Raw genomic sequence first — 26,911 nt, 5'->3', positions numbered from 1 at the left:
ATTTAATTAAAAATGAACCCCGATGTTTTGCATGAGGTACAGTTTAAATTAACGGGGGTGTATGGTAATGGACGTTTATCATGAAAAGAATTATATGCCTTCTTTAAAATGCTACCTGTTCTTATATGAAACTGATTTATGCGAAACGTCCAAACGTTTGGTGTTTTATGCGAAATGGTTCACCCCCACTGTAAATCATTTGAGACATTCTCTCGAGTCATATGAGTTTTTTTTTTACGAAACAACTTCTGTTACCTCGTTCGATACTTAACAATATACTCACATATTGATTGTTTTAGCAGGGCTCGTACAGGTCTCTTTTTGAATATTTGATACTCATTTGAGGGCTTTCCTTAGCCGGGTGGTTAGAGTCCGCGGCTACAAAGCAAAGCCATGCTGAAGGTGTGTGGGTTGGATTACCGGTCGGTCCAGGGTCTTTCGGTAATTGAAATTTCCTTGACTTCCCTGGGCATAAAGTATCATTGTACCTGCCATACGATATACGAATGCAAAAATGGCAACTTAGGCAAAGAAAGCTCTCAGTTAATAACTGTGGAAGTGTTCATAATAGCAATAAGCTGAGAAGCAGGCTCTGTCCCAGTGAGGACGTAAATGCCAAGAAGAAGAAGAAGATAGAGGGCTCAACAATCCAATTTGAAAAACATGTTTTTAAAATTTGAAGAACGATTACGATTATTGTCCTTCTAATGGAAGTCTTTACTAATCCCCATTTTTAATGGAGACCTCCCAAGTAGCAATTTCAATGCCTTGAGGACTTGGATGTAATTTATAGAAGTTCTATTAGGCGCCATTCACAAATTACGTAACGCACTAGCGAAAGGGCGGGTAGTAGGTTCAAGCATTGAGACTCAGACAAAAATTTGAAATTTTAGCAACAATGTTTAATTTTAGCATTTAATCAAAACAGATTTAAAAAAGCAGTGAATAGAGCTGAATAGTCTTTGAACAAAATTCGCTTAGATACATAGAAGTACTTCTGCTAAAACTTGTTCGTCGGCCAAGTATGTTGACAATGAATTGTATTTTGAAGAAACTGTGTAGTGCCCATTAAAATATATCCTTATAACTATTGTCTAAGAAAGACAATTATAAAACTTCAAGTCCTAAGTGCGCTAAGTCATGTTAAATTCATCGTAAATCTCAACTGTCTTATACATGTTTAATGAATGCAGTCTGCTAGTTTCTGGCTTGCTTTTTTGTTTTGAGTTTCGCATTGACATAATCATCTTAATTTCTAAATTTAATAAATATATTTAACAAAATTTTGTTAAAGTCAGTGACAAAAGTTAGTAAACACATGCAGTTTATCCATACAAAATGACCAAGTTTAAGAATCTGTATCTCAGCTTCTGATTTTCCGAAATAACTGAAGTTTTGTTGACGAACTACCGCAATTTTGTCTGTAGTGAAATCTTTACATTTCAGTAATTTTTCAAAGAATCTCAAAGGGTTGTTCAAAGAGAAAAGATAGTACCCAAGAGATTTTTTCAATTGAGAGACGGTAAGTTGTAAGAAGTTGGGTATTTTCTGCAAATTTGTGTAACTTCTGAAAATGAACGACTTTGCCGAACAAACCACCCACAACTTACCGTTTTTTGAATTAGGGTAATTCGCTAATTGTTGAACGCTACCCAAATGTTGAACGATCTGTACAAACCATGTTCTAACAGGAAATTGAACCATTTTCAAACAGTTTCAACAGTTTCAAACAGATAATTTTGTAAGTTAGCTGTACTATTGGACACAATAAATTTAATTAGCACATCAATTTCTGAAACGAAATATTTATTGAAAATTTTTATCGGTAGATGGAACAAAAATTTCAATTCTCTTAAAAAATAACTTAAGCTGGGGCTGCTATGAAATAAGCTGTGTGGTAAAACATACTACGTATATTGGGTTAAGCACCTATTCACGATATCAGTTAAAGTCTACTTTAGTTATTTTCTAAACATCCGTACAATTTACTCGTATCTATTAATTATATAAAATTATTTTCAATTGCACTTTCGTTTCACGTACATTTTCCATTTGTTGAACACTAGCCTAACATGAAAGGCTTGGTTTTATCAACAGTATTGCCAGATTTTTTATTTTCGTACCAAACACCTATATTGAAATGGAATATTGCATTACACAATATAGTATTGTTTTTTGCTTTAAATATCTGTTGAATAATTATTATAAAAAATCCTATAATGGTGTATGTTGCAATGGTGAAAAACGCGATTCAGAAAAGTATAATTAATTGCATCCCATTCCCATAGCTATTCTGATTCTTCTTTTTTTTCGAATTTCACTATCTTCACTATGGCATCAATGCCATCACCGTTTGTTTGTTTACACCGTGATTGAAATTACGCATCGGCAGCCGATTTATCCGGAGTATAACCTCAATTTCGCGATTGATGCTGTAATGTCGAAAATAATGTACATTAGGAGAAGCCGCTGAAGTCTATGGAGTGTCGTAGGGGACGATTCACTTCCGTTTCAGCCCAGAGTGGTCAGGAAAGTGCTTCGCGGACCTAACCCTGGCTTCACAACCGACGAGGAGCGCGAACTTGCAAGTTGAATGAATGCGGGAGTAAAACGGTCAACATTTAGCGACAATCGTTCAACATTAGGATAAGATGGGTTATAAATGTGTTCAACAATTGGGTATAGAACTATCTTTTTAAATATATATTTTTTCAATTAAAAATGGAAATTACCGTGCTAAAAATGTTACAGAAATAATTTTAAACAATCGTCTACTGTGTTGAATGCTTTTTTAGCCACCTTTCTATCAAAATTTCCATGAAAATCAAATAAAAAAAAAAACGTCTATCTTAACCGTTTAACATTTGGCGATTTACCCTAAATTGAAAAATGTCAATCTTGATTCACAGGTTCTTCAGAGTTTCTTCTCAGATTGTTCAAGAAAAAGTTTCTAGTGATTTCTGCACAGATTTCTTCTGGAATATTTTCAAGGATTCCTACAGGCATCTCTCCCAGAAATTCCATCAACAGTCAATTCTTACTAGAATTCGTCCCGTAATTCCTCCAGAGATTTTTCAAGGGAGGGAATAATGAATCTTTCCTGAATTTTTTTTTTCAGGAAATCCAACGCTACTATTCTTGATAATTTCCATTAAGAATTACCCTGAAAATGTTTCCTAGCGGGTATCTCAAGATTTTCTCCAGAAGGTTTTCCACTAATTGCTTCAACGATTGCTCCAGTTGTTACTCTAATTTACTCCAGTGTTTTTCACGGGATTCTTACGTAGATTTTGTCAGTTATTCTCGGCCGCTTTCATATGGATTCATCTACGGTTTCTCCCAGGAATTTATAAAAAAAAATGAAATCGGATTCCTTTTAAAATTTCTATAAGAGTTCCTCCAACATTTCAAACAGGAAGTATTCCTGTAGTTTTCCCAACATTTCTCGAGTAAACTGTCAAGTAAAATCTCAATGAATTGTTCAAAATTATAATTTAAGGTTTTACAACAGCAATTATTCCAGTAGTTTCCGTGATCATTCTTACTCAAATTTCTTCTGAGATTCCGTCTGATTTTTTCGAGGAATATCTCCTGCTTAATGGATTTGATTGATCGTTTTTTTAAATAATTATCGTAGTTTGCCTAGAAAATGCAACAAGACTTCCTCATAAATACACGGGATCATTCAGAAATTCTTGTAGGAATTTCATCAGACTACTATAGACTCATATAGAATTTTCTATCAGAGGTATCCCTGGATTTTTTTTCAGGAATTCCAATGATTTCAAATACATATTTTTGACAATTCCCTGGAGGCATCCATGGAAAAATAATCATGGGCCCAGATAACCGTGGAGGTAAACGCGCAGCTTTTCAGCAAGGCCAAGCTGAGTGTCGTGAGTTCGAATCTTTCAGAACGAGGATATTTTCGGGTTGCAAATTTGATCAGCTTTCCAGGGCATACAAACTCAATCAAGATTTGCTTGTTCGGTACTTTTTATATTGGTTTTTTTTTTTGTTGGGGGTTGAAACTACTGCGTCCAATATTTAGAACTATTGTAGTAATTGTTATTGTTATATTGGGTTTAAATTGTTAATTATAAAAATACTAAACATTCAGTTTTTTGATTGAAAACTTCTGAGGTTCAGCAATACCCTCCCCTTGGTTATGCGACCTTGCCGCGATGGGAGGGCATAATCCATTAGCCCATATGATGGAAACCAAAGGCGTAACCTGTAGTGGTGGTATCACATTTTGGCACTTTTTGCTTAAAGCCGCGTCATAATTCATATGGCATAGACGCAATAATATCTCGGATGTGATCCAACGGACATTCTGCGTCATTGATAGAATTGATGCCCATTTCAAATAATTATTCTATTCGAAGTGGACATTAATACTATTGGTGACGTTCAGTTTGCCTTTTGCTAACCAGAATGATCCGTAGCCACTCTTACTATTAGCTAGTTAGATACATCGTTGTCATATACGACGTAGGGAATACATAGGAACTCTTAGGAAAATGACTAGTAGATTCACTGAGTAGAAATGAGTGGCGACAATCTTATTTTAATATGGTTTTTACATTGCCATAATAAGAAATACCTCTTCTGTAACAGCGGTATAAATAATCTAATTCCAGCTTCATTTTCGCAAAATTCACAAGTAGAAAGTAGGCGTTGTGAAGCATTGCATTTGCCACCGAAAAGTGAATCATGTAGGAGACTGTAATAGAAGCCTAAGGTAACTTTACTCTTCAATATTCACTATAAAATGACTATGGAAAGTAGTAATTGTTGAACAGACAAGGAAAGCGACTTTTTTCTTTAAGGATATATGAACGTAATGACCAATAAACACTTTAAACAACAAAAAATAAAATTAACTAGAACTACTACTAAACAGCCTAATTTTGTTAAAACTTGACGACAATAGACATTTAAGACTCTAATCTTACGTAAAAGACAGGAGTAATCAGAATAGCACTTGAATGACAAATTATTCAAAACCATTTCGACTAGACAGTATTAGTAATGACACTACTACACAACTATTTCAAACAAATTCTGATGGAGCTGCTGATTTTCACAATGCTTCCTTTTCTCAGAAGCAAGGGAATATGGGCACTTTTCAAAAACTACCACGTCACAATACTAATAAAAAACAGTGTTCATGTGGGCGCCATTGCCTAGTCCGTCTGAGTATTGGTCCTGGTAGAGGGGAAACTTGGCAAAAGCAAGACCGAGGGCTCAGCCTTGACAAGTTAAGCTGTCAGGCAGCTCCAACTGAATACCATACAAAAAAAAAAAAAAAAAAAACTTCTGAGGTTCAGCAATAATTTTTACTTTTAATCGAAATACGGTAGCTGTCAGACCCATTTCGACCCTAATATAAAAAAAAACGACTTTTCAGTAGTTGAAGTATTTTACTGACATGTCATCAATATCAAATAAAAACAAATTTGCAATACTTTTGATTTATAGGATTTTATGATGCTAAAAATTGACATCGCAAACAAAGTTCGATTGGCAGCACGGCCAAGGCTGAGGAGGTGCGAGTAAGTCCAGCGATGACATTTCGCGACGACGACCCACTCCCGCGCGATGACAGATCGTACGATTTTCCTGGCTTTTCCACCACCCATCCGTTAGCTACCCCCTGCACGTACCCTTTCTGCCGTCGGCACTCAGCATCTGTCAAACTCCGTGCACTCTCGATCTCAATACACACTTTCAGTGCATTGGTTGAGTTACTGCACCGATAAATTGTACGGGAGTGTTTGTAGCCGAAACACCCGCGCTGCTCACCACATGCTGCTGCTGCATAACGGTAGTGTGTGTGGACGCCTGCTTTGTTGAATGGGACATTGTGAGGGTGTGTGTTCCGAAAAGGATCTTGCATGCGGAATGAATGGGACATGCGAATGTGAGAAACATCTCGCCTCTAGGATATGTGCGAAGGATAGATAGAACGAAGGAAAACATGAATGAAACTATCGTTCGTTGGATTATGTGCATGAATGCAGCGAAAATGATTTGCGTTTGAGATGTTCTTGATTGGCCATTCAATTCGTTTGATGATTCTTATGATTTTCGCTAAGTCCAATCAAATGATAGCGGACGATTGGCCCGTTTAATGATTTGAGCAGCACGATTTTATAATACACATGAGAATCTAACAGCTTTTCGATTTACTTTTACTGCCTTCTCGGTTTAGCATCGGGAGCAGCATACACGTATTACATAATGTTGCCATTGATTATTGTTATTGGCGTGATGTCGTAGGTGTTGGTGAGGGACACTTCCAAGGACGACAACATTATGGGCCAACATAGCTTCCAATGGGAAGATCGATGACTCGTGACTATTCGTTGAGGAAAACTTGGGACGAGTAGTTCCTTTTTATGATACGGTTTCAAAGGCTTAGGCTTTCGGAGAGAGGTGATGTACGGGTTTTCTTGAATAAATCAATATTTATATTATTCAATAACAGATTTGAACAAACTTTTTGAAGGTTTTCGTTTTGAAGCACGTATTTTTTGAAATTGAATAATAATCATTTGCTTTGTTGTTTGAGAAACATTTCTAAACAGCTACTAAGCGATTTTAGAATTAATAACCTGTGATCTCGCACTAAAAGCCATTTGGTAACCGAGTGTAGAGCTTGTTGTTACCGAGCAAACGAATGGTTTTAAAAGTTATTCAACGATGCTACGATGAAGAGAAGAAAGATCCTCCTCTATCTCCCAGTGGTGAACATTTTTATCCTGGTCCAGTCATTTGCTTAGAAACAAGGAGCTACACACTCGATTAACAATCGCTTTTAGGGCGAAATCACAAGTTATGCGAGAATTGTTGGTTTCACATTGATTCCCGATTTGAAAGAATATTAGGCCTCACGCTATTCTACATAGATAATTTACCCTATGTCAAGTGCAGCTCTGTACGCCCGAATTGAGGCAGGTACAATCAGCAAACCGAAAAACACCTCCGCGAAAGCGCAAAACATAACGTGAAAAGAACTTGATCCCGACCTTGACCCGGAAATGCACCGTTCGCTATCAGTTTTCCTCTTCCTCATGTGCAAGTGTACATTAGGGTGGTTCAATTTTCATTAAAGTTTAAAAATTGCATCTCTCATCTTTCTTACAATCCTTGTGATGCAAATAGAGTCCTGACAAACTTTTAGTCATTTTGGTGCGGATTTAAAGATGACCCATAAAAGTTGAAGATTTATTTGAAATTATATATGAAAAAAGAACTAAAATAATAGTACTAACATCGGTAGAACCGCTTCATCCATGTTTGTGCTAGTATAAAGTATCAAGCCTTATCACTCAAGCTTTAATGAAAAACGAGTGTTAATGAACCAAAAAAAAATATGGATATCTCTTCCTTCGTCCGTCCGATTGCATTGCTTTGTTCAAACTTTTTCGAATTTTGAACCGCCCTAGTGTGCATCTTATGCGCTTTATAATTGATGTCAATTAACGTAACACGCTGTCTCCCCCCGGGTTGTGTGGTAGTGGCAGGTGGCTTCGGAATTGGGAAATTGATTGGAAATGATTTGTTGGCCATACCGCCATACCGAATATTATGGTGACTTTTGGCAGCTCGTCTCTTATCATACAACCTGGGTCAATGGAGAACGGAAATTGAACTGAGTCGGCACATTTTTCGTACTGGAATGGAAGCATGGTAACAGAAGAGGTTTAGTTGTTTGGAACTTTCACCCACTTTGCAGAACTGTTGGGCATTGTCTTCTATAGCGAGCTTTTAGTGGTAGATTAGATAATTATTGTGGGGTGTAATCAACAGTGTGATACATCATTGATTATCGATGCGTATGGGTGCGGAGCTTGACGTTTGAGCTCTGAAGTTTTCCATACTTAATTGCGTTAGATTGATCACTGGAGCTGGATTAACTTTCATTTGATGAGAACGATTATTAGTTTGCACTTGTATAGAAGCTTCAAAACGGTACGGGTGTACTCATTTTCAATTAAAAATATATATCAATTGACATAGTATATTTATGATATGCTTCTCCTTTCTGGCGTTACGTTCCAACTAGCACAGCGCCTGCGTCTCAGCTCAGTGTTTTTTGGGTATTTCCACAGTTGCCTAAGTTGCCATTTTTTCATTCGTATATCGTGTAGCAGACACAATGATACTCTTTGTCTAGACGCCAAGGAAATTTCAATTACGAAAAAAATCTGGACCGACCGGAAATCGAACGCTTTGCTTTGCACCCGCGTAGCCCTATGGTAGGCTGGGGAAAGTTGAATCTTTCAAGAGATTTCGGGATCGTTCAAGGATTGTCTCCCTAATACTTGCAGGAGTTGTTAGATGCATGCTTTACAAGTATTTCTAGAAAAAAATCTTTCAAATGATTTTTTGATTGATTCCACATGGGTAACTACAGGGCTGGTAGTAGGTCTTTTTTTGGAGAGTTGGTCACTATTTGAATGCAAGTCTCTAAAAATATCTATTTTTAATGGAGGTCTCTTAAGTCTCCTCTCAATCAAAATAGTTTCTAAAGTATTTTTCACAGTCAATCCTGTTGTAAAATTCTAGAAGCTCCAAAAATACCTTCGAAGACAAGTACCCGAAATTTAGATATACCATCAATTCTCATAGAAATCCAGATATTCCTTATTATTTTTCATGGGATGCTTAGAGGGATTCCATTCGTGATCTAACACAAAGTTAAAGTGCGAAGGTGGCGCTGTTCTTAAATGTTTATTAATAACTTCGGAAGGATCGCCACAATCATTTTACTGATAACGTTTTGGTAGTTCAAGTCACAGGGAACCAGAAATTATTGATTTGAATTTGCGAAATTTTTGCAACCTCACCTCACATTAGATCGCCAAAAACTTGCGCCGAAAAATTCATGAGCTCGAGATCGTTGCAAGTCGTGCGCATGGGCGGTCGCGCTTCAAGTTTTCCGCGTTGTTTTTGATTCGGCCAATGAGAACTCGAATCGGCTGATGGTGCTATGCTACCCCGCAAATTGTTCTAAATAAGTAGCGCAATGATCGTATGTCATTGTGGATCCAGACATTCAAAAAAATATTTAAAGCTGTAGCTAGAATTTGCTGAGATTTTCCTATACATTTGAACATTACATTAGTGTATTCTTATATTTTACATTATATTGAGTTGATTGCCATTTTTTCCATCTCCTTCATATATGGAAGCTGTTTCGGATCCGAGTGCTCTTGTAGGTAGATATGAGGACAAATATAAAATAAAAGCGCTTGCAAGAACGTAGGTAGGTGTGTGGAGAGGAGTGAGTTTTTTACATTAATGCACATTTAGGCGAAATATGCAATGTAGGTGAATAAGCTCACCTTTGCAACTGCACCTACGATTCGTGCAAGTGGTCATGCTACGCTATGGTATGCCAACTTGCTGCAAGAAACGCATGAGCATTTCCATTGCCTAGGGATTATCCCGGTTCTTAAAAAATCCTCAAAGGCTCATTCCTAAATTGTGCAGAAAAGGGTTTAGGTATTTTTCCAGAAACTCTTATAAGAATTCCTCCAGGAGTTCCTACGTCAATATTTCCGGTAATTCCTACAAGAATTATCATAGAAATCATCTTAAGAAATCATCCACGGTGTCTTCCTTAAATTGCTTCATAAATTGGTCCAATGATTATTCCAGGAAATCTATTAGGAACTTTTTCAATCCTCTATTCGGCTAGGGATTCTTCATGAGCTTCTTATAAAAAATCATCAGCACTGGAGCTAATGTAAGTTTAGATTAGTAGCTCCGGTATTCAATATTTGAAAGAGAATTCGAAGAAAATTCTCATCTGAATCTTCCTAGAATCCTCTCTGGATTGTAATCAAGATTCTCAGAATTCTCTTACGATTCTCATCCGAATCAGGATTCTCAGAAGAAACCTTTGAGGATTGTCATCAAAGTTCTTTCAGGATTATCATTAGCATTCTCTCAGGCTTCACGAAAAATTCCTCTAAAGATTATCATCTCAATACTCTCGGAATCTCCACAATCTTCTCAAAATTCTCATCAAAATCCTCTAAGGATTCTCAATAGAATCCTCTCGAGGTTCTCACCAGAATCCTCTGGGAATTATCATTAAAATCTCGAGATTCTTATCATATTCCACTCTAGATTCTCATCAGAATCAGCTCGGGATTTTCATCAGGTTCTTGATTTTTGTCAATATCTTCTCGAGATTCTCATCAGCATCTTCTTGGGATTCTCGTCAAAATCCTCTCAGGATTTACATAGGAATCCTTTTGATTTTTTTTCAGATTTCTCTTAGGATTCTCTTCAAATTCCTCTTGGAATTCTCTTCAAAACCCTCTCGGGATTCTCACAACATTATTTTCAGAATTCTCATAAGAATCCTCTCGACTCTCATCAGAATCCTCTCAAGATTCACCAGAATCGTTCTAAGAATTTTATTAGAATCGCAGCAGCTACCACATCAGAAACGTTCCTGGATACTCATTAAGTAGAATTGATCCAGGATTCTCCTTAAAACTTTTAGGATTCTCATCAGAACCCTTCCAGGACTCTAACCACAATCCTTCAAAAGTTCTCAATTGTATCTCCAATTTCGTACAAGATTCTCATCAGACTTCTTCCAGAAATTTATTAGACTGCTTCTACGATTCTTAAAATAATCCTTCCAGGATTCTCAACACGATCATTTCAGGATTTCCAACATAATCCTTATAGAATTCTCATCAAAATTCATCCAGCATTCTCACCCGAATCCTCCCAGTGTTCTCATCAGAAACCTTCCAGTATCCTCATCAGAATCCTATTAGGATTCTTTACGAAATCATTTCAGAATTCCGGCGAGAATGAAAATGCAATGCAATCGCATCATAATTCTTTTCGGATTTTCATCAGAATCCTTCCTGGATTTTCATTATAACCCTTCCAGGATTCACATAAACTTTTTGGGATTATCAATAGACAAATTACAAGGATCTCATCAGAAAATGATATCGTATGTCATGGTTTGGAATGCATAATTAGATACAGGTTTGTTCTCCGGGATCACCTACTGAAAGTTCCGACCTCATTTATCTGACCAAGTCAAATGGTCTAATTATTATTGTAATTCAAATATGTTTCACATGAGATCGCAAGACCTAATAAATACTATATTTATATATGTTCACATAAATACATTCGAAATCTATTGAAATTTCACCAAGAATCACTAGTGGAAAAAGAGGTGTACACTACTTCTTCGGCTGTGTATCCGGATTGACCGATGCATGGAAGGAGCAAACGATCTCCTACACAAAACTCAACAGTCATGTTTCTGTTTTAATAATCTCGTCCAGATTGCTTTCAGGAACAAGGCAGGGAAGTGAACCTTGATCCAACATTGAACAATAATATTAAAAGCATGAATATTACTATTCCCGTCCACGCCCATCGTTACCGTAACTTTGGATAGGGGAAGGATATGTTGATGCAGCACTTACTTAATGAGATGCCACCGACTCAGCGACACCCTTGTAAGTGTTACGGAGTTGGAGGTTGGGAGAGATATAACGTCAGGATTCTCCTTAAAAGCTGGTGGTAGACCAAGAGCATTGTTGAGGGATTTTTTTCACTCAAGTCAGCAGTCTTAGTAGCTGTCCTGCTTTTTCCTGGAATCAAGATTCTCAAATTTGAAGGGATAAACAATGAAATGGGGTTTTCCTTAGCCGAGTGGTTAGAGTCCGCGGCTACAAAGCAATGCCATGCTGAAGGTGTCTGGGTTCGAATCCCGGTCGGTCCAGGATCTTTTCGTAATGGAAATTTCCTTGACTTCCCTGGGCATAGAGTATCATCGTACCTGCCACACGATATACGAATGCGAAAATGGCAACTTTGGTAATGAAAGCTCTCAGTTAACAACTGTGGAAGTGCTCGTAAGAACACTAAGCTGAGAAGCAGGCTCTGTCCCAGTGAGGACGTTCATGCCAAAAAGAAGAAGAAGAAACAATGAATACAAACCATACATTTCAAAATGCACAGTCTGACCATGGCAATACAACGTTTGCCGCGTCAACTAGTCTAATAAATCCTGGACATCAGTTTTAGAGGAAATCTTATTAAATCAGTGGAGGCATCTCTGGAGGAATGGCTGGTTGAATTCTCGAAGATGTAGGGAAATCGATGGAAGAATCACTGGACAAATTCCTGAAAGACTAAGGACTTTCTTGAGACATTTTGTAATGAATATTTGGAGGCATTTCTGAAAAAAAATCGTGGGGTCTCTGGGGTATATTCTGGGGTCACGTTTAAAAAACTCCCGTTTTAATTTTTGAACGTGTTTTGAAAGAAATTCAAGTCCGTAAAAAATCATGAAATGATCATATCTCTGAAGTAATACCTAAAGAAAACTTTTGCCGATGCCTTTTTCATATTTTTTTTTGAGACAAATATAGGGTAAAAGCACTATATTTCGACCCATGAAACAAGCAGATGAGTGGAAAATTCCTAAAAACACTACAAAAAAGCTTAAACTAATATTCAAATTTGGCAATGGAATAAAAAAAAAACATATCATTTGTTTATGTATTACTTCTATCAGATGATTTTTCATTTCATTTTTTTTTTATTTTTATAGATAAATGACTTTATCTTTTTGTGCTATTTTTCGACCCACTGTTTTATTTTTCGACCCATGCATGTGCTAATTTTCGACCTGTACCAAATTGAATCAATATAATCGGTATATTGTATAAGGAAAACACTATATTACTGATTTTTTATCAAGTTTGTGCTTATCTGAAAGGAATGATTTTTTTTTCTTTTCGAGAGCTTAAAGGGAACGTGGGAAGATTTGAACATTATCAGTTTATTTTTGATTTTTCCTCTATTATTTTTTTCTTAAAATCCTCATGGGAACAGTGTAGGCTTCCCATTTCATTAACAAACTTTATGATAAGCAGTTCTACAGTTATTATCTGATAGATCTAAGGAACGCTCCTGAATACCATAAATACTGGTTTTGTATCCCTGTCACATCCTTTGAAGATCTTAATGAGGTTTACATGATAAATTTTACATTTCGTTTATTGCGAAACATTTCGAATGTAAAACGTTTCATAATTCAACTATTTTTTGTGAAATTGCATGATTGAGTTTTGGACTACGATATTATTATTTAAGAGGAAATTAACCATCATCGTTTTACAAATTAATTCAAAACTTTTTTTTTGCTCAAAACTTAAGCAATGTTTAAGAAAATCTATCATTGCATTACACTTGCTATCTGGATTGTGATGATAGATTATGAGGATTTCTGTTAATTTGTACGAAATAACCGGTTTTTCATTTATGATGATTGCTGATGATTGAATTATGGATTCTTGAGCCTTAATTACAACCTGTATGACCAAGGGAAAGCGATATTCATGAACACTAATCGATTTTTCTACCATTGAAACGGTTTTACGTGGAACAAACTACAATACATTCTACTGTTGCAATAGGATGTAGTACAGCAATGGGATATTGTCATCTTTTGCTCAATTTTGCTCGAATTTTGCTCGAATCGTTTTGCTTCAGCGTGGCCTTGTTTCTTCATTTCGGATTTTTTCTTCCACTCCTTTCTAAGAATATCGCGATTTTATTTATCTTGCTCTATCAATTCACTTGGATGGATGTTTTTAAAATATTTGGGCTTTTCAGCAGAATCTAGAAACCCTTCAACAGGCTCTGACGGCTCAAGCCCCATCGCTGACTGCCGAATATCCACTTTTCAATTTCTGTCCTCTCCTCCTTTGCGGTCGGTCCAGCACGAATAACAGACTGCTAGGTATTTCTTTGCCAATCTTGAATTGAATATATGAAATTTGGAAATTCCATAATCGAGTTCTTATTGACTACCTGCTGGATGTCGGTTTTTCTGCGTATTCATTCATTCATTCATATCATTCCATATCATCACCATATCATTTTTATGAAATTAAAGCAAGATCAGTATATTTCTCACCGTTTTGGTTAAAAACCGTTTAAGCAAGAAATTTAACTCCAAGAAAAAGGCATCACCATTATGAACGATGTTTACTTTTGATGAAGGGTCGACTGAAACACATCAACTGCTGAAATCATGGCATTTTTTTTCGACCGGTCGAAAATTGAAACCTGGTGTTTATCAAGCCTGCTTATACGCACACTATTCCTCCTGATGATGGTTCAATTGAAACCGATTTCAATTTGGCGACTTAGTTTCCGAGAACGAGCCAGTTTATGCAAACAAGCCATATCTCGGTCAAATAAATGATGAGCTCGTTTCATACTATTTTCAATCGGCTGAAATGGAATTTCCCAAAAGTGTGCGAGATAAGATTAAATTTATTGATTCTGGTTAATCATAGATTACTAACTAATAATCGTACGGTCATCTATGTTTATTGCGTACACGCTCTTTCTTCATGTCAATTCGCACATTTACCATACTCGTGCTTGCTTTTGTGTCCCTGATTTTTCTTCTGTTCATGAATGACGGTTTTTGGATACCTGTTAGCCTCTGCATTGTGAAATTCGTAACGGAAATGTAGCATGATTATATAACAACCTGTATTTTCTGCTTTATGTTTCCAATACTCTCTGATTCTATTACGTTTACCAGAAGATTGTTCAGAAGTGTAGTTGGTATTGGTATAGAAGGTGATAACCTGGGTACTTTCTTTCCAATTAGATAATTTGTTATTATTCTTGAACTCGACGCGCCAGAATTAGGTTCAGACTTCCAACGGTATCACGGAATTCCAAAATAAGATAGCTGTTATTCATTATTTTGCAACGCATGGATTTCAGGAAAATTATTCGATTAGAATTTCATTACTATTTATGACCTCGCTGGTAGTTCCAAGTAAAGCTCTCTCGGATATGAATATGAGTCTTGTTGTTCGTTCGATGCATGTGGGTGGCAATGACTGTTGACAAAACTGCTACATTTCAAACGATACGTGCTTTTTCGTACCACTAGGCACTTTTCATTCTATGGATGTGTATCTGTACACAATGCACCAGCTACCTATTTTGCTCCCTGCCTGACTGATGCAGTTCCAAACCAACTACACACAGGAGAAGGATCACGAGCAGCGTTGCACAATAATATTTTAAATCATTAAACCTTCCTCAGCCGAGTGGTTAGCGTTCGTGGTTACAAAGCACGAATGCGAAAATGGCAACTTTGGCAAAGATAGCTCTCAGTTAATAACTGTGGAAGTGCTCATAAGAACACTAAGCAGGCTCTGTCTTAGTGAGGTCGTAATTCCAGAAAGAAGAAGATGAAGATAACCTCAAAATAATTTGGTACAAAGACTCCTTACAGATTTTGATCCCCCTTTTCGAGAAACGGTCCCCCTGTGCGTCGTCACCATCGTCCGTTCGGTTGCAATTGTCGAGTACAAAGCCACCTTTCATGATTAGATGGCACTTGGTGACGTGTATATATTTTTTTTCGTGACAGTTGTGCTTCCGCGAAGTGGTATGCGAAAGCCAGCACGAACTCCCCGATTCCCGTCGTTTAGCACGCGTACTTGGGGTTCATTGATCGATTGCGGACTGCGATATTTAAGCAAGCCTTTCAAAATTAACCCAGTCCGTACTTAGACGACAGATGGCATTCGTTTGAGTGACAGTAGAGATAATAGTGGCATCATTCAATCAGTTTTGTGTAAACCAGACACTTGAATCCACAAAGGGGTATAAAAGTTTTACTTTATTATGAAAACTTCCCCCTGAAAAATATCATAAAAATAACTATAGGTTCGATAAGGTTAATCGTAAATCGAAATGTAATCATTTTGTAGCAGCTGTCAAACCAACTTTGTTATCATTAATTTAGTCACTACACTATTTTATTAAATTTAGGGGAGGGATTATTAGAGTATGTTTAAGAGAAAAAACTACTAATTGCACTGAATAAATAAATAAAATAATAAAATCAATAGTAAGGCGAGCAAATACCTTTAAACTCTAATATTTATTTATTTATTTATTTATTTGATTAATTCATCTGACAGTTGTCTACATAAATATACTTAATAGTTATTGTAGCATCCTTGAACTAGTCACCCTCCTTTTAAAGCATCCAGTAGCCCCTCCGAAGTCAAACAGCGCTTCAACTAAAGAAAAGGTTCGCAAACATGCGGTCAGTGGTTCGTTACAGCCATAAGAAGTGCGGTGAAATCTTGTTGTCAACATAGTTGAAGACCTCAATTGCCTGCCCATTGTACGGAAGTTGACACGAGTTAGAAGCGCAGGTGCATCGATCTCTCCATATGTTGCTTATCTTGACGGATAGGCCTATTTCGTCTGCGACTTACAGACTTCTTCAGTGTCGAGTGTTCGACTTTTTTTTTCTCTTATTAATTTAGTCGCATAAGATTACAGAATAGTTTCGTATAAAATCTATAAACTCGAATTGCATGCCATCTTTCATCAAATAAAATATGCACATATATCACCTCCACTATTGTACGTATTAGGCCTTTTGACGACATGTTATACGGAACCTTTGAACGCAAAAGGTAATTTCGTTATGCGTACATTCTGGTTGTCTGAGCAGAATGTACGTACAACGAAATCACCTTTTGCGTTATGCGATGCTTATATGTGTAAAGTTTCACGTATAAGAAACATGCAATGTGAGTGAGGAGATTTTATTGCAAATTAATCAGTACTCTTATGCGATTTAATTTATGGTAACAAGGTTGATTTGATAGTTGGTATGTGTCCGCCTCACTTTGTACTAGTATACGGAACGTAACGCAATGTATATATGAACTCATGTGTGACATAATTTGTATAAATAAACGACTTTATTTGTAAACTGTTGTGCGACTTCTGGTTGTCTGGGAAGTCGTTATATTACAGGCAAAATGGGCCTATCTGTCATAAGATAAGCAAAATATTAGAATTTAACGGAATTTATTTTTTCTTTGCAAAGTTAGTTACAGTTAACTCTCCCTTACTTGATATTCCGTATCTCGATATCGAGTTAGAGAACCATAGTAAATGTTGGTTTTCATGGCTAACTCGATGGTCCCTTAGATCGCAGTTGCATTGGTTTTGTGTTCTGTAACTCGATACCTCCCTAACTCGATGGTCCCTTCAATATCGAGTAAGGGAGAGTTAACTGTATAAAATAAAGTGAAATGCTGAAAATTCTACAAGTGTTCATAATCAAGCGTTGCAGGATTCGTTCTCAATTAATTTCGAAGCAAGATCAAAGGAAGTGAAGAAAATCATCACATCTGTATCGGTTCTTGTTCAGCAATGTTTTGCAATCAATGTAACCCGAACGAGAGCCCCAAAAAGAGAGTGATGGGGAATCTCTTTTCTGTCGCTTATTTGCCATTTGGGGTAGGGGTTTTGTATTGTAGGTTTGATGAACATTCCAATAAATCTGGCAGCAATACTGTCCCCCATGTTTGGAGCTTATTTGGATGGGTTTTATCATGCACTGTTATCCGCCCGATCCAATAAGCGCTGTAGCAGAAGATGATAAACAGACTCTCATGATGCAACGTTATATATAGCAGGTCCGGCTCTTAGTATGTGTTTGCTTGTATTAGTCACGAAAAAGATGTAAACAAAACGATCAGCTAATGGTGACGACAAGGCTGCGAAAAATGTTGTTCGCAGCTTTCTCAACGTGACGTCATCTTCGGCTACTTCCTGAACTTTCGGCTCGCCGAAGTTGGCATTGCACAACTACCACTTAAAAATGGATGTTATTACAAATACTAATTTGATGTTCGCCCACACCTCTGAATACCCCACATCGCTCATGATGCGCTGCGGATCATGATTGTTACAAAAAGCGATAGGTGAGGGATACTCTCAATCGTCTCAACATTAAATCTCTATTCATAATAGTTTTCCAAAAGTAAAATTGTAGATCTAGAGAATGTTTTCTAAAAATTTAAAGATAAAACCTATGTATTTCGATTTTTAACATAGTTGGTAGTCAAAAACCCAGTATTTTTACTGAACAGATTTAGTGTGTATATTGTTTTGTTTTTCGTTAAATTAAAATTTGCATGTATCTGGAAGAATACCAGATAGAATTTCTAGAGAAATTTATCCTGGAATCCCGAAACAAGGTTCTGGCAAACTCCTTATTTTATATCCAGAACCAAAAAAAAAAAAACAAATCGAAGGATTTTGAAACAAGTCGAGCTATACATTCTGATTTTGAATATCACAATACAATATTACTTAATCCATGCTAGAAAGTTTCCGTGAATTCGAGACGAGTAAGCATTGTGACTCCAATCTGGGGTTTGAGTCTATTGAAGATTGTCAAAAAAGGATTAATTTCCTCGTTGTAAATTTATGTTATTCATCAAAAATATAACTGGAGTACCTTTCAATCATGTGATCTTGGACAAACTGGAAAAGCCATCAGGTATCAGGTAAGTTTGCCGGCATTGATCGAAGGCCATGCAAACTTTCTTGGCTCTAATTTCGTACAAGTCGAATTCCTCGTGGTTTTAATAGAACAATAGATGTTTTATTCGGGTTAACATATTAATGACACCAATATTCAACTACCTGAAGGTAGTACCTGAAGAACATTTTGCTTATACCCATACCCACTATCAAAGCTAGATAGTCATCGGCAAATAACTAAATAGTTTATCTGTTACTAGATTTTACAAAAGTGATGATAAGACTCCCCTTGGGAGCATCCGTAAACATTCAAATTCCATTGCGCAAACTGACGCCATGTCGAGAAGGGATGTTTTTTTAGTCTCGTTCAGCAGATCGAAGAGCCTTTTTGTAAGCTTTGCGACTCGGCTTGAACGACTCTGATTCAGATGTACGGTGTCTGTTCTAACTTTTCTGTTTTGTTGTTTCATAAGTCAAAGCATATTGGAATTCCACCATAAGATTCCTATCGTAGTCTTCACGGGCTGCAGAGGATGACTTTCTTCTGAAGCTTTCTTAATTCTAATTCTTCTTTCTCAAGATGTAGTATCAACGGCATCGGAACCCAGATAGCCGTAGCGGTAAACGCGCAGCTATTCAGCAAGACCAAGCTGAGGGTCGTGGGTTCGAATCCCACCGGTCGAGGATCTTTTCGGGTTGGAAATTTTCTCGACTTCCCAGGGCATAGAGTATCTTCGTACCTGCCACACGATATACGCATGCAAAACTGGTCATTGGCATAGTAAGCTCTCAGTTAATAACTGTGGAAGTGCTCATAAGAACACTAAGCTGAGAAGCAGGCTCTGTCCCAGTGGGGACGTAACGCCAGAAAAGAAGAAGAATACCGTTACGAATTGTAATGGCCTGCGGCTTGTAACCTTCGCTGCTGCTAGGGGGATGGCAATCAGCAGTACTTCGCCCGCAAGAATATCTGCAAACACACATGGAGACACCCTAGTGGCGATGCCTGCTCCGAAATAGACCAAGTTCTGGTTGACGGGCGATGTTTCTCAGATGTTAGGACCTTTCGAGGTCCTAATATCGACTCGGATCATTATCTCATTGTAGCTAATTCTGGCGCGGTTTACAAGTGTCGCGAGTTCTAGAAATAATCGAACGCTGCGCTTCAATATCCAACGCTTGTCGCCAGTAGCTAGACGAGCAGTTGGGAAGAATCAACGTTTCTTGAGATGTCAACAGCCTGTGGGACCCAAATATAACGGTGTGGGAGGTGATTGGCACTGGTCAACGAAGAAGACGAAACGGCTGGTTCGATGAAGAGTGCCGAAGAGTGACAGACGTTATGAATGAAGCCGTATGCTAGTACACGGCAGAATAGAGAGCGGTACAGGGCAGCGAGAGCCGAAGAAAAGTGAATCAATCGCAGGAGGAAAAGACAACACGAAGAAAATGTGGCAGCTGAAGCTCAAGATAGCATGAACTGGAACGATATGCGGAAATTCTATGGTTAATGGCGCAGGACACAATGGACCGATGCACGAGTTCACTATTTGACGTTTGAGCGGTACCGTGTTATTTACGTGACCATGGCAACGAGTGAATTCTACACCGCTCAAACGTCAAATTAGTGCTAAAGTAGTGTTTGATGGGGATGTACTTGAAGTTGCTGAAGAGTTTGTTTATCTTGTGACATGATGACAATGACGTATTGTGGCTGCGAATAGGGCCTTTTGCGGACTATGTAATCAGTTTAGGTCCCGCAACTTGCATAGAGTATCTTCTGGCATATAGTATCTTCGTACCTGCCACACGATATACACATGGAAAAATGGTCATTGGCATAGTAAGTTCTCAGTTAATAACTGTGGAAGTGCTCATAAGAACATTAAGCTGAGAAGCAGGCTCTGTCCCATTGGGGACGTAACGCCAGAAAGAAGAAGAGAACGTCAGGCTGAACGTACCAAATCTGACACATGACAGGTCATCTTGGTCTAAAAATACTAAGCTTAGAAGCAGACGTGGTCCCATTGCACACGAAAAAAAAGAACAAGAAAAAAAAGTCCAGAAAATATTAATTTTGAAGTCACGTGCATCATCCCTTCTAACCCCCAGTACCAAGTCCATTTTAGTTGCTACACCGTGCATTTATTAATGCCGCGCCTCACCCGCACGTGTGGATCTGCTGCGGAAGAATTTCGCCATTTCTGTGTGCACTTCGAGCTTCGTTTTTTCACTGGAACCTGTTGCTCGTTAATTCGCTAGTGTAAAGTTATTCCACGGGCCGTGTTGGCCTCCATCTATTTGCGTCCTTATTCAAGTTGTTTGCTTTCAGTAAATCCAGGACGCTTGGCTCACGATGACTAGCTAGAGGTTGTGCGAAGGTATACAATGTTCATGCTGAAAGTTTTAATGTGCACGGCGATAAACCATAAGCCGCTATGTCATGCAATGTTTCGCTTTTTCTAGCCCATAGATTAAATTAGCAACGATTAAAACTAGTAGGTAGTTTGAGCTTCCATCGAACATCACGGAGCATGCTTCGTTAGGATCAATTTAGATGTCACTTTTGTGCTTCCAGCATCTAGCTAAATGTAAAGCATCTCTGCCAAACAGCAAGCTCTCCTGGGCTACACGACAAACTAGGTCAGTGTTTGCATTGATTGCAGAAAGTTCCCAATATAATGTCTCCCATTTCCTGCCGTCGGAGCTCCATTTCAGCAGCAGTGTGTGTTGTTTGTATTAGAACTTTTTTTCCTTCTAGAAGAGTATTGGAATCATTTCGAGATGCTAATCGGCGATTAAAATGTTGCGTATAGGCATTATAATAAATGTAGACAGAAATTTAACAGCTGGAGAGACGTCCCAATTGCTTCTCAGGAGCACTTCCATATTTATTAACTGAGCGCTTTCTTTGCCGAATGACCAGTTTTCCATATGTATATCGTGTGGTAGGTGCGAATATTCTCTATAGCCTTGGAAGTCGAGAAAATTTCCATCCCGAAAAGATCCTCGACCGATGGGATTCGAACCCACGACCCTAAGCTTGGTCTTGCTGAATAGCTGCAGTTCAATCTCATGGCATATTACGTCATTTGATACATAAATTTACGTCATTTTATTTGCTTCAATAGGTTGGACAAATATGATGTAAATTTAAATGATTTTTCTAAGTTTCTAGCGAAACGCATTGCAGAGCGAAAGAGAGGGCAAATTGCGCCGCAGCAGAATCGATTAGGAGTTTATCCACGTGGGTGGCTAATAGTTGCACAGGAATTAGGTGGGAGCAGGACCTTGGGCGGTCTGGCGATGTACTGCTTCCATGAATAGGTTCTCATCCTGGACTGAGCCGTGCGGAGCCAAAGCGGTGCGATTTTTACGATGCTAACGGCGTTAGAGAATGCTATCCTGTTGTCCCTTTTGGCAGCGACAAGGCTGCTTCCAGTTTTTTCCCTCTTCCTAATTCACTGTCCCAAAGTGGAGAGGTCTTTCGCAAGCAGTCCCCGCCGCGAAGAGTGCTCCACTTCCTAATAGTGTGCCACTCTATCATTTGTCAAAAAACTACTTCGTTTGATGAGTTGTGTTTTTCGGCAACCTTGTCGCTGAGAGGTTATGAGATTTAATTACGTGATGCGTAAAAAGGCTTTTTCGTCACCTGCTACTTTGACACATTGCAAAAAATTACTCAACAAAAAAAGTCATGACGTTATAATGAAGTTTTAAGGCGTTGTAACAGTATTTCTATCATTTGAAATGTCTGTGATGTGATGGTGTTTTACAATTCGTATTTGCAAAAAAAGTCATGATTATTCAAGGCAGTTCCCAGCAATAGAAGATTGCAACAATTTTTGTCTAAAATTATTAATCATTTTATTCGACATTTGTTCCAATGTTTCAACATTATATATTCTATGTAACTCATTTGAACTATACAAAGGTAGAAGCTTCATTTTCAAAATTTTATTTTGAATTCTCTGCAGAGATTTCTTTCTAGTATTTCAACAGCAAGTCCAAATTGGTACAGTATACAACATGGCTGGCTTGAAAATTTGTTTGAATATCAAAAGCATGTTCTTAAGACAAAGTTTTGATTTTGTATCAATAAGGGGATAGAGACATTTTACATATTTGTTACATCTGGCTTGAATGCCCTCAATGTGATTTTTGAAAGTTATATTCTTATCTAGCATGAGCCCTAGATACTTAACTTCATTTGACCAATTTATTGGAACCCCTTTCATCGTGTCAACATGTCTACTTGAAGGTTTCAAATAAAGAGCTTTTGGTTTATGTGGGAATATTATAAGTAAAATATGGGAAGCATTAGAAAAAATCTTCCATTTTTGCAAGTATGATGAAAATATATCCAAACTTTTTTGCAATCGACTACAGATGACACGCCGACTTCGTCCTTTGGCGGAGAGGCCTGTGTCATCCGCAAACAAGGATTTCTGACATCCCTCAGGTAACTCAGGTAAGTCAGGTGTGAAAATATTGTATAGTATTGGTCCCAAAATGCTGCCTTGGGGAACACCAGCTCTTACAGGAAGTCTTTCAGATATGGAGTTCTGATAATTAACCTGAAGTGTACGATTTGACAGATAACTTTGAATTATTCCAACAATGTATATTGGAAAATTAAAGTTTTTTTAATTTTACGATCAAACCTTCATGCCAAACACTGTCGATTGCTTTTGCTATGTCTAGAAGAGCAAGACCAGTAGAATAGCCTTCAGATTTGTTGGAACGGATCAAATTTTTTACACGTAAAAGTTGATGAGTGGTCGAATGTCCATGGCGGAATCCGAACTGTTCATTGGCAAAAAAAGAATTTTCGTTGATGTGGGCCATCATTCTATTCAAAATGACCTTTTCAAAAAGTATACTGATGGAGGAAAGCAAACTGATTGGACGATAGCTAGAAGCTTCGGCAGGATTTTTATCTGGTTTTAAAATTGGAACAACCTTAGCATTTTTCCATTTGTCAGGAAAATATGCTAACTGAAAACATTTGTTGAATATGTCAACTAAAAATGATAAGCTACTTTCTGGAAGTTTCTTGATGAGGATGTAGAAAATTCCATCATCGTCAGGAGCTTTCATATTTTTGAATTTTCTAATAATAGTTCTCACTTCTTCCAAATCAGTCTCCCAGGCATTTTCGAAAACGTTCTCTTGATTGAGAATATTTTCGAAGTCCTGAGTAACTTGATTTTCAATTGGACTAGTAAGTCCTAAATTAAAATTGTGCGCACTTTCAAACTGCATAGCAAGTTTTTGAGCTTTTTCGCAATTAGTTAGTAATATTTTGTTTTCCTCTTTCAATGCCGGTATTGGCTTCTGAGGTTTTTTCAAGATTTTAGATAATTTCCAAAAGGGTTTAGAGCCAGGGTTCAATTGAGAAATCTTATTTTCAACATTTTTGTTTCCTAATTGTGCTAAACGTTTCTTGATTTCTTTCTGCAAATCCTGCCATTTAATTTTCATAGCAGGATCGCGAGTGCGTTGAAATTGCCTTCTCATCACGTTTTTAAGACGGATCAGGAGTTTAAGATCATCGTCTATAATCACGGATTCAAATTTTATTTCATGTTTTGGAATTGCAATGCTCCTGGCTTCAACAATGGAATTTGTTAAAGTTTCAAGAGCATTGTCAATATCAAGTTTTGTTTGTAAAGAAATGTTAACATCAAGATTAGAATCAATATATGTTTCATATATATTGCAGTCGGCTCGAAAATGATTGAAAGTATAGCTGATAGAATTGCGAATCGCTTCATGGGATATTCTAAATGTAACAGGGACATGATCAGAATCAAAATCAGCATGAGTAATCAGTTGGCTACAAAGATGACTAGAGTCGGTTAAGACCAAATCAATCGTAGATGGATTTCTAGAAGAGGAAAAACATGTAGAGCTATCAGGGTATTGAATTGAGAAATATCCTGAAGAGCACTCATCAAATAAAATTCTGCCGTTGAAATTACTTTGAGAATTATTCCATGACCGATGTTTGGCATTAAAGTCACCAATGACAAAAAAATTTGACTTATTGCGAGTCAATTTTCGCAAGTCAGTTTGGAGCAAATTAACTTGCTGTCCAGAGCATTGGAAAGGCAAATAGGCAGCTATGAAAGTATATTTACCAAGCTGTGTTTCAACTGAAACACCTAAAATTTCAAAAACTTTAGTTTCAAATGACGAAACAGTTGATGTTTTATACGCCTATGAATGATGATTGCAACTCCCTCACATGCCCCATCAAGTCGATCATTACGATAAACAAAAAAGTTAGAATCTTCTTTTGAGTTTGGATCCAGGTTTTAAATAGGTTTCAGTAATAACTGCTATATGCACGTTATTAGCTGTAAGAAAATTAAACAGTTCGTCCTCTTTACCATTCAAAGAACGAGCAGTCCAATTTGAAACATTTAAATTATTACCTATTTGATCCATTAAAAAACGTAATCCAATAACAATTTGATATGTAAATTTTACACCAACTTGGACTGCTTCGGTCATAGTGGTGGCTTTGAACATTGCATCAATCATTGAATTCAATTGTTTAGTTAGAAAAATAAAATCAAAGGAAGACATATCACTTGAAGTGAGTAGATTATCTGATTTTCCGTTAGAATTTTCGGTAGACGAAGAGGCGGACTTGAAGTTTCCTGTGGCGGCAAGGTTTTTTTTTTCATTTGATTTGAAACAAATAGAACGGGTACTCGTAGTATGAAAAGGAGAAGAGTTCAAATTACCTGCATTCGAAATTAAGAGATTCGAACGGCTATCCGACGGAACAATATTAGTTTGTGAATCAGCATGGTTATAATCTTCCTGATGGGTGTAATTCCTAATCAAGCGATCGTTAACTGAAAAATGTGCATTGTTCGATACTTTACCAGGGGAATTCCGGAAACGACCGTTATCGTAACGGACATTACCGTTTATCTGCCTGGCACGAGTCTCGACGACTCGCCTACGCGAAGGACAAGCCCAAAAGTTAGACTTATGATTGCCCCCGCAATTTGCGCATATGAACTTATCGGTATCTTCCTTCACAGGACAGATTTACCATCCATGCGGCCATGTTTGGTACCAAGACTCTACTTTTGACACCGACGGCACTGAGTGAGGTTCAGCTAATTTTCTCCAGGTTTCTGGGAATGTTCCCATCTCACACAGACATCGAACATAAGTCTAGCTTTTTCTAAAGCTTTAATATCATTTAGATCTTTTTTGTTAAAGTTAATTAAATAATATTCTTGAGAAAGCCCTTTCCGAAGAATGCCAGATTGGGTTCTCTTTTTCATAATGATTACTTGGACTGGGGAAAATCCAAGTAAATCATTTATTCCATTTTTGATCTCTTCAGGTGACTTATAGCCACTTGAGAGACCTTTCAAAACAACTTTGAACAAACGTTCAGTTTTGTCGTCATAAGTATAAAATTTGTGCTTCTTCTCTTCAAGATGTTTGAGAAGAAGTTCGCGATCTTTAAGAGTTTCCGGCAAAACGCGACAGTCTCCTTTCTTTGCTATTTGGAAGGAGACCTTGGTTCCCATAATGGAGTTGAAGATCTCTTGCCTGAAACCCCCAAATTCGGAACAACTGACTATTTACATACTCCTGACCCATTACGTAAATGGACGTTTCAGTGTAGTTACTCAGATATCCAACAACGGATGAAAAAGGAAGGGTGAAGATAAGTCCTAGTAGCAATTCCTGTTCGCACAACGCATAACTATATCCGCAATGGATTGCAGGATGAATCGTAAATTTCGTCACTCCAAACTCCATTGCTATCTCTAGTGTTCATCTCAGGCGGCAATGCTGTTCCACGTCATTCGATGACTTCAGATATTTTGCGAATCGACACCGACTGTGGTATGATCTCTTTGGAACAGTTTTGTCATAGCTTACAGTACAAGGTTAATGACAAACCGGCAGCGCTATCCAAACCACTCATCATTCTCAACTCAACTGGGTACATCAGCTTAAGTTAGAGTGCTTTTTTGCATCTGTTTATATGATGTTTCTCAAGTTTTGTGGTCTAGAAAATTTGCGTTGGTTTCCAAGTCATGTGCAAATATAGGATATTATTGATTTAAAGAACTTCGATTTTTCTTAATCACTGGTTATGCGTTCATTTGTAAGAGCTTCTTCTTCTTCTTCTTCTTCTTGGAATTACGTCCTCACTGGCACAGAGCCTGCTTCTCAGCTTAGTGTTCGTATGAGCACTTCCACAGTTATTAACCGATAGCTTTCTATGCCAAAGTTGCCATTTTTGCATTCGTATATCGTGTGACAGGTAGGATGATATATATACCCAGGGAATTCAAGGAAGTTTCGATTACGAAAAGATCCTGGAATTCCGACCAGGACTCGAACCCAGACAACTTCAGCATGGCTTTGCTTTGTACCCGTGGACTCTAACCACTCGGTCAAGGAAGGCATTGTAAGAGCTGTAATACCCAAAATTACCATAAAAATGCCAATAAAAATCAATTTC

At 37.6% G+C, this 26,911-nt stretch overlaps 1 protein-coding gene across 5 annotated transcripts in view; it reads left to right on the top strand.

The window, feature by feature from the left end:
- Nucleotides 1-26,911, top strand: part of LOC5564179 (phosphatidylinositol transfer protein alpha isoform) — a 65,740-nt gene that overhangs the window by 1,527 nt on the left and 37,302 nt on the right. The window lies entirely within an intron of this gene.

The sequence above is a fragment of the Aedes aegypti genome, chromosome 3 (genome assembly GCF_002204515.2).
Source record: "Aedes aegypti strain LVP_AGWG chromosome 3, AaegL5.0 Primary Assembly, whole genome shotgun sequence".
Lineage (NCBI taxonomy): Eukaryota > Metazoa > Arthropoda > Insecta > Diptera > Culicidae > Aedes > Aedes aegypti.
This window is presented reverse-complemented; position numbering and strand designations above follow the sequence as displayed.